The sequence below is a fragment of the Octopus sinensis genome, linkage group LG21 (assembly GCF_006345805.1).
Source record: "Octopus sinensis linkage group LG21, ASM634580v1, whole genome shotgun sequence".
Taxonomy (NCBI): Eukaryota; Metazoa; Mollusca; class Cephalopoda; order Octopoda; family Octopodidae; genus Octopus; species Octopus sinensis.
Genome location: NC_043017.1, coordinates 9,065,399 through 9,078,554, shown reverse-complemented (window position 1 = coordinate 9,078,554; position 13,156 = coordinate 9,065,399). Strand labels below are relative to the sequence as shown.

Sequence of the window (13,156 nt, the reverse complement as noted above, 5' to 3'; positions counted from 1 at the left end):
TATATACATGCACACATACTGTACATACATTAATCATACAAATATTTTGTTTCCAAATAATAATGATGATAATAATAATAATGCATTCTACTGGAAGCACAAGGCCTCAAATTTGGGGGAAGGGATTAAGTCGGTTACATCGACACCAGTGCGTAACTGGTACTTATTTAATCGACCCTGAAAAGATGAAAGGCAAAGTCAACCTCGGTGGAATTTGAACTCAGAACGTAGCAGCACACGAAATACTGCTAAGCTTTTCGTCCAGCATGCTAACAATTCTGCCAGCTCACTGCCTTAATAATAATAATAATAATAATAATAATAATAACAAGAGCATTCAGAGAGTGTAAACCTCCACCAAGGCAACACCAACATCCTCTCAATGATTAGCCAGAGATGATTTTTTAAATGAGAAAATCTGGAAAAAAAACTCGACTTCTCTCACAAATGAGAATACTAAAAATGAACCCAACTCTCTCAAAAATTGAGTAAAAAAACAGGAAAAATAATCGAGAATCCTTTTCTGGTATCGTATCGTGTGATAAACAGGACAGGTAAAAAGTTAAAGGAGTCTTTTTTTTTAAGACTTCTCAATCTACTAGAAATAACAACCAAATGTCATCCTATTGTTGGAGTAATGCAAGAACATTGGATAATGTACCCTTAAATACACTAACTGTCAGCAAAGGAAAGCACTGGGGGTCATAAGGCCTGTTAAGGTGGCAAGCTAGTAGAATCATGAACTTGCCGGACAAAATGCTTAGAGGCAATTTTTGTCTGGTTTTACGATTCAAGTTCAAATTCCAACGAGGCTAACTTTTCACTTTTTATCCCTTCAAAGCCAATGAAATAAGTACCAGTCGTGTACTGGGGTTGATGTAATCAACTAGCCTCCTCCCCACCAAAAAGTTCCGGCCTTGTGCCTATAGTTGAGAGGGTTATAAAGCCTGCTGGATAATGGTTGATTTGGGGGCTAAACAACAACGGGCAAATGCCCACACCAATATCACAACCAACACCACCACAAACTCTCAAGGGAACCTCTGGAACATGGTGCCACTAAGTACTAGAAATAGCAACTAAAAACAGCTTAAAATTTTGGTGGGGAGAAAAAAGGAAGGCCACATTGTATAATATGTGTTTCTTTATTGCCCACAAGGGGCTAAACATAAAGGGGACAAACAAGGACAGACAAACGGATTAAGTCGATTACATCGACCCCAGTGCGTAACTGGTACTTAATTTATCGACCCCGAAAGGATGAAAGGCAAAGTCAACCTCGGCGGAATTTGAACTCAGAATGCAACGACAGATGCAATACCGCTAAGCATTTCGCCCGGTGTGCTAACGTTTCTGCCAGCTCACACATTGTATAATATGATTTTATAATATCCTGAGAAAAACAATGAGGGAGCGGGTAAGATCACAGATGGAATGCATCTGATCACAAAGGGCTACTTAATCAAGAATGACATCAAGTTAAATAATAACAATGACTATGATGATGATGATGACACCAGCACACAGTATAAAGGGATTAAAGAACTGGGTTCCCAAGCAGCGTGCAACCCTGATAAAAACAACAACCACATCTTTTAATCACACCCTGTCATCTTCAAAAACAGAAAGAAAAAGAGAAAAAAAAGCTAGGGGGGAGGGGGACAAAGTGCAAATTCAATAAGATAGTCTTAGGTGTACTTATGTGTCCATGAATAAGATAGGATGGGCATGGTGGGAACATCTTTTGATGTTAGAATCTGCCTAATTGATCACGGTTGAAGTGAGTGGGACGAAAACCCTACACCCATCGCCAGCCAGCCCCACACCGAAACCACGACCATCACTGTAGACCAATACCACCACCATCTTCATAACTGCTTATATCACAAGCACCTCCCCCCCTCCACTATATCGTCACCACTTCCAGCAACAACAACAACAGCAACAATAATAAGTATTAAGGAGGATGAAAAGGAGGGAGACGTGGGGGGAGGGGGGGCGGATCATCATCTTCCTCTCACAACAAAGTTATATGGGATGGTTACAGATGGAAGGAATGAGGTTGAAATTTGATCCCACAAATATCCAGGGCAACGGAGGAGAAGGGGAGAGGGGACAAAATGGTGGGTGGTGAGAGGAAGTGGGGGTTATGGTGAAAGTGGTGGTGGTGGTGGTGGTAGTGGTAGTTGTAATGATGGTAGTGGAGGTTATGGTGGTGATGGCATAATGGTGGTGGTGGTCGTTGTCGTCGTCATAGTAATAATAGGAGTGGGCTACCTGCAATGATTTTGGTGTGATGGTCATGGTTAGAAGGTATTGATGGTGGTGGCAGTGATGAAGATGATGATAGTGATGATGGCAAGTTGTAAGTGATGGTGATGATGATAACTGTTGTGGTTGCCATGAGCAATGGTGGGTGGTGATGTCAGCAGTGATGGAGATGGTGATGAGGAGGAAGATGAGGAGGAGAGTAATAATAGCAGTAGTATAGGGATGGTAGTGACAGTTGTAGTGGTGGTGATGATGGTGTGTGACATTCACAGACAGACTGACAGTAGAGCTCAGAACCACCACCACCACCACCACCACAACCACTGCCACTGCTGCAGAAGATAAAGTGGGATGATGTAGAGAAAGAGGGAGTGAGGAAAGGGATAGGCAGAGCTACAAGTACTGCCACCAGATGTCACCAATGTAGGGGATGTTGATAGCAGAGCCGGGTAAGCAGAAGAAGAGAGAGAGAGAGAAGGGGGGGGGATATGTGGGACAGTCCAGGGGTTCGGGGTGGGGCAGAATAGGGTGGGGAGATCAGAAGTCTCAAGTGACATTACTGATGATGATGGTCGTGATGATGATGATGCTAACGAAGGTGATGGTGATGCAACAGATAAAATACTGGGAGGAGGACACTCGAATTCCTCTGCGTGTGTGTGTGTGTGTGTGTGTGTGTGTGTGTGTGTGTGCATGCGTGCATGTGGGTGTGCCTACATGCATGATGCCAAGGGGGAGTGGCTCACAAAAATACATCATTCTACTCACAACCCACCAATACGCGGGAGAAACCAAACCAGGTTACCCTTAAACTACCCTGACAATTTCTATCTCACCCCATGTTGTTGCTTAGCTAACCCCCTCCCCACCTCCCTCGGTCAGCTCTGATTAATTGGACCCTCTTCATCCAAACCACATTCCACACATTATCCAGCCCCAAGTGACACTGGAGCCGTAGATTATACATCATGATAGATTCTGCTGACAAATTTCTGTTGAAATACTTAATTTTGAAAATCCTGAAGAATCAAGGAAAATTACTTTGTCATTATTTGGTTGATGTCTGGAACAATTTTATCATCAAGTTTGATGGAAGTTTTAACCTAAATCGTTTCAATCCTTTTGTTACTATATTTCTGTTGAAGAATATTGCCTTGGTTTTGATTAATTTTGCAAATAATGAGAAATTAAGGAAAACAATCTTGTTGTTATACTTTTACCCTTTTGATACCAACCTGCCTGGTTCTGTAGTACAAATGTCTTGTTTTCATAAGTTCTGAATTAAAATCTTCCACCAAACCATAGCCACAATTTATGTTCCTAACACTAGCTTAATGATAACTAAATTATTTTACCAAATTCTTTGTTATGTTTAAAATTAATTGAAAGAAACAAAGAGCATCTCCACAGATATTTGGTAACAAAAGGGTTAAAATATATAATAGAGAAACAATTCTTAACCCTTTTGATATCAACTTGGCTGAAACCGCTTCTGGCTTTGTAGTACAAATGTCTTGTTTTTCATAAGTTTTTAATTAAAATCTTCCACCAAATCTTTGTCACAATTTATCTTCCTAACACTAGCTTAATAATAAAGTTATTTTACTAAATTCTTTGTTATGTTTAAAATTAATTGAAAGAAACACAGAACATCTCAACAGAAATATGGTAACAAAAGGGTTAACATAAGATTTTGATGGGAGTTTTTTAATTTAGATCACTTTAACCATCTTTGTTTCAATTAATTTTGGAAATAATTAAAGATTTCATAAAACAATTTCGTCGTTATTAATCTGGTATTTGGAACATGAATTAACATGAAATTTTGATGGAAGGTTTTAATTTAGACCATTTTAACCCTTTTGTTACCATATCTCTGGTGAAAAACAGTAATTCTGTTTCAGTTAATTTTGGCAATACTGAAGAATTTGGTAAAATAATTGTCATTATTAAGCATAATTTTGATATGAAGTTTCAATGGCAGGATTTTAACTTAGATCCATTTAAAACAGGAAGCTTGTACGAGGACCAAGGGTGGTCTCGGGCAGGTTGGTGCCAAAAGTGTTAAGGGAGATTTAGCTGCTTATTGTAGCATATCAAGCTACCACATAGAATGTGTCTTGCCAGCATATTTGTTTGTATCAGACGTTCTGTTTATCTTGCAGAATTACTCCCGAGGGATAAAAAAAAAGATAGTAAACAAAATTTCATTTGCATCATCATCATCACCTAATGTGTTATAGTGATCAAGGGCTAACGACTTCATGAATTTACAAGATATGGGAGCAGGGCTAATAATTTTATCGTCTCAGAAATACCAATATTGTGGCAGGTGTAACTCATTTTCAGTTGAGTGGCCTGTAGGAGCAATGTGAAATGAAGTGCCTTGCCTAAGGGTTAACCTGGCCTGACACTTGAACCCTAGACTTTACAATCATCAGCCCAACAGTCTGACCACTGGTCTTCCTGCCTCTGTGTCCACCTAGCTGTTAACAGGTCCCACCATGCAAGAACAGCACTCTAAATCTGCTGTGTGTCTCATTAGACAATAATGGTGTTATGGTATGTCTTAAAAGACAAAGGCAGGGAGATGGGGTCTTGCAAGGAACCTACCCATGTGGTCACTCAAACTACCAGAAATAGCAGCTTGTTCTTCATCAAATCACCCTCTAATGTCTTGGCAAAGAAAATAACATTGAATAACATATTTCAACAGGATGGTCATGGAAGGAAGAATACCTTTGACCACAGGTTTGCTAAATCAGGACCAAAGGGGACTTAACTACAATGAAAGCCTCTAGTTATGGACTACATTAAAACCAGGTATTTAATAGCAACCCAATCTGTAAGGAGGGCTCATTTCATGTCCTCTTATGTTCCCTGTGTAACTTGACCTGGGTAATTTGAAAGGTTTTCAAAAACTGTGCAGACAAGGGTCACAAAGAAAGGTTTTCAAAAACTGTGCAGACACAGCCATGAAGTCGGGAGGTTAGCTTTGCAATCACACAATTCAATAAAGCAACATTAACAGGCAACAATTACACACACATAGCAAACCCCAACCCAAATACTGAATGAATAAGTACCCAGAATTGATCTCATCATGCCTCCACATGCAGAAGTCCTTAATTAAAAATGTTATTGCGATCCCAATAAAAATATCACGAAATCTCAATGGAACATTTATTCCACCCCCACTTTTCATCTCTGTCTGTAATTTATTTTTTTATAATTTTGTTTCCCTTGCAAATAGCATTTCACACCTAATTAGTAATAAGTCAATTAGTGTGATCATATTCTTCTGATAAACTGATAAACAGCTACATTGAGATTTTCAAATTCTCCAGATGAAGAAACTTTAAATTCCCATTTGAACAACCATTTCCTCTCTACTTCTATTTCCCTTTACTTTTCAAAATTTGTCCCATGCGTTTAATTGGTAATAAAGATTAAATCACAAAGTTAATTAATAATAATTAGTAATAAAGTTAAATTGCACCCCTTTCTTCCTATGTGTGTTATGCTTAGCAACCAACTGCTTTCAGAGCAAAAAAAAAACGCACATAAATTGAGATATGTATACATTTACATCAGACGGATTGCATAATCTATTAGTAGACCAAGAAAAAGACAGGATGGTCATATCTGGAACAGCTTTCGTCATAGCTCTGTTGAATCATGGTTGATCTTGGGTTAAACAGTAACAATAATAACAGAGGCAGTCAGTGCACGTGATTTGTGTGTGAACTCTGTGACTTACACAACTGTAGACTCTAACTAAACGAAATGGAGACATTATAATACAAGTCTTCTTCACAGTTTCCTCTCTCGATATACAAGAATCCACATGGAGCTTCATAAACTGGCCATTTGACATCCAATTTAAATCTAATATGTATATAGGTGGTGCAAGCGTGGCTGAGTGGTAAGAAGCTTGCTTCCCAACCATATGGTTCTGGGTTCAGTCCCACTGCATGACACCTTGGGCAAGTGTCTCCTACTATAGCCCCAGGCCAACAAAAATTTTGTGAGTGGATTCGGTAGATGGAAACTGAAAGAAGCCCATCGTGTATATATATATATATATATATATATATATATATGTTGTGTGTATTTGTGTGTCTGTATCCCTCCACGCTTGACAACCAATGTTGGTGTGTATATATCCCCTGTAACTAGTGGTTTGGCAAAAGAGGCTGACAGAATAAGTACTGGGCTTACAAAGAATAAATCCTGGGGTCGATTTGTTTGACTAAAACCCCTTAATGTGGTGCTACAGCATGGCTACAGTCAAATGACTGAAACAAGTAAAAGAATAAAAGAAGACGCGCACACACACACACACATGCACTCAGACAGGATGTAAAGCTCATCAACTTTCCCACTCCCCAAGGCAAGTCCACAGAACTCTTTTTGTCAACTTATCAACTTCACTAAATAAAATAAGTCTCGACAATGCAGACCAACATCATACATTTTGGAGTCAGTTTGATGACACATATATATGTATGTGTATATGTGTGTGTGTTTATACATACATACATACATACATATATATATACATATATATATATATATATATACATATATATATATATTATACATATATATACATATACATATATATACATATATATACATATACATATATATGTATATATATATATATTATATATATATATATATATATATATATACACATATATATACATATATATATATATATATATGTGTATATATATACATACACACATACATATATATTATCATCATCATCATTTAATGTCCCTGTTCCATGCTAGCATGGGTGGGATGGTACCACAAGAGCTGGGCCAGGCTCTGTGTGTGTGTGTGTGTGTGTGTGTGTGTGTGTGTGTGTGTGTGTGTGTGTATGCATTTATATCACACACACACACACACATATATATATATATATAAGTATGTATGTGTGTGTATATTATATGTGTGTGTGTCACCACAAAAGACCGAATACAAATCAGACCAATGATGATGGTGGTGATGGTTTCTGAGAAAAAAGAAAGATTATTTGACAATAATCCGTTTATTTTCAGAATTTGTTGATGTCACATGATAGTGACAGTGAGGATAGAGACGACGATGATGATGATGACGACAACGATAACAACAATAACAACAGCAGAGAAGAAGAACAGCAAGAATGTTGCAAGTTTGTCAAGAACGGTTCTCACAGACGGCAGCAAGATTCTTAGAAAACAGAGGTGGGGGAGGGCAGGAATGTAAGAGGGAGGTTAGTGGGGTGTGTGATCCCACCAGGGTGTCACAGACAGGCAGACAGGCAGACTAGCAGATGGAGACTGGCTGCATTCACTCTTACCGTAAATAAACAAAATTAGAAAACTTTAAAAAAAAAGAAAAAATGTTTAAATCTCAACTTCTACCAATGTTTCTGTACCCCTAACGGCTGCTTTCTCCCACCCCAGCACAATCGCTGCCGCACCCATCACTACCCTTATCACCACTATCTATGCCACAATCATCACCACCAACACCACCACCACTGACAACAACAATGCCAGAAATACTGGGAAAACAAAAAAGTTTGTGGTGGTGGTCGTGGTGAAAAAATGGTGGTAGCAACAATGGTGTTGTTGTTGGTAGTGGTGGAGGTAGCGGTGGTAGTAGTTGCAGTGATAATAGGCATATGTGTGTGCACACACACAAATGGTAGTTTGTGCATGTGTGTGTGATAGGTGATTACAAAGATGATGGTGATAAGTGTGATGGTGGTGGTGGTAAATGGCATTGTTTTTTATAGTAGGTACAATGGCAGTGGTAGTAGTAGTAGTAGTAGTAGTAGTAGTAGTAGTAGTGATGGTGGTAAGTGCACACACACGCTGATGAGGATGAAGATGTTAATGGTGAAGATGATGTTGATGATTAATGGCACCAATGGTGATAATGATGGTGATAATGATGATGATGTGATGAAGGTCTTCATACTGATGCTGCTTCAGATAATGATGATGATGATAGGGGTGGGGGTGTACACCATTATGCTAATGGTCTTTGTGGGGGGGGGAATTATGATGTTAGTGGACTTAATTCTGGTGGTGGTCATGAAGTTGATGATGATGATGATAATATTATGATGATGATGATGATGATGATGATGCTGCTGCTGGTGGGCTTGGCGTTGATGATGATGATGATGCTGATGTGACAGTTCCTAATGACCCCCATAAGACAACAAGTCAATGCCCACCCAATGAACCCAGTTCCCCAGTCAACATCTAACTTTACTAATGTCATCTAGAAGCAGGGAAGGGCAGTGGTGGTGTCAGTGAAGGAGAGATGATGATGAGCTTTGGACATCACAGCTCTTCTCATTGCCCCTCCCTCACATAATTACTATCTCACCCCCACGTCCCACCAGTTATAGGGGGACACACACACTTATACAAGTTACTTCACCCTTTTAAGATTTCCCTTTGTTTCTTCAATTTGCCCCCCCTACCCCCCCCCCAATATAACTCAAAGTAAAGTGTTTTTCCTTTGCTTTCATTCCATTTGTTGATATAATGACCCTGAGCAGCCCTCAAACAGCTCCTCCCTATTGAGGATCACACATTGTTGATTTTTAAAATTTTGTTAGTCTTGTTTACAAGCAAAACCCTTACAACACACACTCACACACTCTTTGCTTTGTCCTGTACTGTCCATAATGTTTTTCTTAATGTAAACCCTTGTGGTTAATAAAGAAATCATTATGAATGCCCCCTCATACAACACCATTCAGGCAAATTGTTATTATTATTATTATTATTGAGTGAGAGAGCAGTGCATGCCATCAAAGTGACACTGGGGTCAAAAATGTGACCGCGTGTGTACCGTTGGCGATTTTTTTCCCTCTGTTTTCCCTTCTCTGGATCTTTCCTTCTATGTTTCCGACGAAGAGCTCCGCTCGAAACGTTAAACACTCCTTCTTTCCTGAGCGTCCAATAATACTATATTTGTTCCACGTCCTTGCGTTGTTGTGTTTCTTTTGTGCTTTCATGTTTGGATTAACTTTACAAATATACGAAGCCCATTATACCCATCATGACTACCTGGCTAATAAGGGTACACCAGGCACATGCATCACAACCAAGTGTACATGATATGGTCATCTCACATCAAGATAAACAGCACATGACCTAGTAGATGGGGCCCAGTTAGAATTTTCTTCACGCCGAGTAGCCCATCCTACTCAAAAGATCCCTGAATAAGGATTGTTTAAAGATGTTGAACAAAACACCCATGTTTTCAGAGGTGAATTATTCAAACCTTAAAGAATCCCTCTCAACAAGTGGCTATGATGCTCCTCCACTACTTCTGCTCATGATCAGAGATGCACATATTGTCAACCACCAAGAGACATGGTCAACTGGTTACAGTCAAGCAACTGACAAGCAAATCTGTGGTATTGAGCAGAATATTTGCTGTAGCCCATCTTTTATACCAAGACAAATCAGTTAAGATCAGAAGCCATGAGAGCCACTGAAACAAATAGAAGAATAAAACAATATGTATATATCTATACATATATATGTGTATATGTGTGTGTGTGTGTGTGTGTGTGTAAGGAGTGGCTGTGTGGTAAGTAGCTTGTTTACCAACCACATGGTTCCGGGTTCAGTCCCACTGTGCGGCACCTTGGGCAAGTGTCTTCTACTATAGCCTCGGGCCGACCAAAGCCTTGTGAGTGGATTTGGTAGATGGAAACTGAAAGAAGCCTGTCGTATATATGTATATAAATATGTATGTGTGTGTGTGTTTGTGTGTCTGTGTTTGTCCCCCTAGCATTGCTTGACAACCGATGCTGGTGTGTTTACGTCCCCATCACTTAGCGGTTCGGCAAAAAGAGCCCGATAGAATAAGTACTGGGCTTATAAAGAATAAGTCCCGGGGTCAAGTTGCTCGATTAAGGGCGGTGCTCCAGCATGGCCGCAGTCAAAGGACTGAAACAAGTAAAAGAGTATATTATGCAGGCAATGTGAGTATGCTGTATTATTTATTGCAAGGTGTCAACTTTATGCAATAAATACCAGAGATTGTGTCAGGTGGTTTTGTTGCACAGCTGCAACCTGGTTGTCAACACAATCCTATCGCATCTGTGCAACTGCATGGAATGTGATGGAGTTGGGTGTCAACGGCCAAACATCTTTGATGTTGATGGATGATGATGGTGGTCAGGAGGTGGTGGTGGTGGTGGTGGTGGTGGGACATGTGACACTTCCTAAGAGACATTACTAAATAATCAAGGCAAGAAGAACATAGCAATATTTCATATTTATATATCTTTTAACTTTTACTTGTCTCAGCCCTTAGACTGTGGCCATGCTGGGGCATCACCTTGGGGAATTTTAGTTGAATAAATCAACCCCAGCATTTATTTATTTATTTTATTATTTTCTTTAAGCCTGGTATTTATTCTATTGGTCTCTTCTGCCAAACTGCTAGGTTATGGGGATGTAAGCACACCAACATCGGTTGTCAAGTAGACACGAAGACACACATGCGCATGCGTGCAATGGGCTTCTTTCAGTTTCTATCTACAAAACATACTCACAAGGCTTCGGTTGACCCAGGGCCATAGAAGAAAACACTTGCTCACAGTGGGACTGAACCCAGAACTATGTAGTTGGAAAGCAAACTTCTTACCACGCAGCCAGGCCTGCACCAACATACAAACACACACACACACAGAGGTCTTGATGTGTGGTTAAGGTACTTGCTTCCCAACCATTAGGTCTTGGGATCAGTCCCACTGCACAGCACTCTGGCAAGTGCTTTCTACTATAGTCCCAAGCTGATGAGGCCCTGCGAATGAATTTGGTACATGAAAACTGTGTGGGAACTGCATGTGCAGCACCTGTCTGCAAAGGTCGTCATTGCTTGCTATCGACTGCAAGTGTGTGTGTGTCTGTGTGTTATGCACCAAGTGATTGTCATGTCATCTTCTACTGCATAAGGAAGCTGCAGGCAGCGCTCCATGCACACAGTCGACATTGTCTCACTCCCATCTTGAAGGTCGTCATCACTAGACAATATAGCACGTGTGTGTGTGCGTAAAATGATGGACATGACACTTGTACTGATATCACCTGTATCAGTTTCAACAACACATGGGACATGAAACATCAGAGCCTCTAACAAAGTGCTTTGCTGTACGTCTTTCAAAGCTTTACATTGTGAGTTCAAATCCTATCCAAGCCAAGTCTGCCTTCCATCCCTTCATGATCGATGAATTAAAACACCAGTCAATAACTGGGATTGACTTGCTCCACCCAGTAATCTCACCTTAACAGGATATGGGGGGGTAAAGGTTCTCTTGGTGTTAAGGAAGTGTGGGGGGGGAGGGGAAATGAGAAAGATAATTACTGTATGTCATAACGACAAAGACAACCAGCAAAAGCAACAACAATGCTGTTGTTGTCATTGGTGGCCAATGTTCCTGTCAATGTCCTCATTATCATCACCATCATCATCAACAATATCAACAACAGCAGCACCATTGTTGGCTCATCATCATCATCATCAGCTACTATTGATGATGACCTCCATCACCACCACCACTATCATCATCCACTATAGCAGATGACAATCATCATCATCACCATCATCATCAACACCAGGATTCCTAGAAAGAAGTGAAAGAGAAAGAACAAGACAGATAGACACACAGACAGACCAATAGACAGAGATAGAGAGATGGACAGAAAGAGAAAGAGATAGAAGAAAGGTTGTGAAGGTGGTGTCGGTGGTAGTAGAGACAGGGACCCAGTTTCAAAATATCAAACAGTTTCCCACAGGAGCATGGCAGTGCTCTCTCCCCTCTCTCTCCCCTCTCTCTCCCCTCTCTCTCTCCCCTCTCTCTCTCCCGATCTCTCCCCCCTCTCTCTCCTATTCTATCCCCCTCTCTCCCGTTCTATCCCCCCCTCTCTCTCTAACCTTGCATCATCAACTCTCACTCTTCTCAATCACAGTATAGTTGTATGGGGTGGGAGTGGGGGGAGATGCAACAGTAGAAGAGGAGAAGATGCAATGCATGAGTAAGAGAGAGAGAGAGAGAGAGAAAGGGAGGTTGTGACAGGGTGAGGGCGGGTGTCTAGTGAGAGAGGTGGGGAAGTTGAGAGAGAGAGAGAGAGGGAGAGAGAGAATGGCCCTGTGATGGTAAGATTGGGTACCTGGAGGGGAGGGGGTGACAGGGTGAGAGGGGTGGCAGCAACAACAATAAAAAAAAAACAAACACACTAAAACCATTCTTCTGTAAACACAACAAAACATTCTAAGATTGGAAAAAAATCTCTCAATCTGCAGAGAATCATGAAAACACAGCACAGACATTGTGGCACAAGGGATGGCAAGAACTGGGGGAGAAACAGGGGCCAATACGCACTGAAGAATATTAACACACACACACACACACACATGAAGACACATCTGTATATATGTGTGTGTGAAAGCATGTGGCCTGGTGGTTAGGGTATTGCTGTCACAATTGCTAGACTGTGGGTTCAATTCCCAAACCAAGCAGCACATTGTGTCCTTGAGCAAGGCAATTCATTTTATGTGGCTCCAGTCCACTCAGATGTAAATAGGTCACACTGCACATTTACAGCTGATCGTATCTCCTGATCAGTTAAGGTTTCCATTCTCAAGCCATACCGCCTCATAAAGGGCCCAGTTTCCCAGTTTTCATGGTGTGTATATTCCCCACCTGGATGGGACGCCAGACCGTCGCAGGATGACTCACTTCTGCCAGATGGACTCCTTTGCCGAACTGCTAAGTTATGGGGACATAAACACAGCAACACTGATTGTCAAGTGGTGACAGCAGGGGCAAACACAAACACACATACAT

The 13,156-nt window shown here is 40.7% G+C and overlaps 1 protein-coding gene across 1 annotated transcript in view; it reads right to left on the bottom strand.

The window, feature by feature from the left end:
- LOC115222863 (U3 small nucleolar ribonucleoprotein protein IMP3) overlaps positions 1 to 13,156 on the bottom strand; it is a 119,922-nt gene that overhangs the window by 9,162 nt on the left and 97,604 nt on the right. The gene's annotated exons all lie outside the window — the stretch shown is intronic.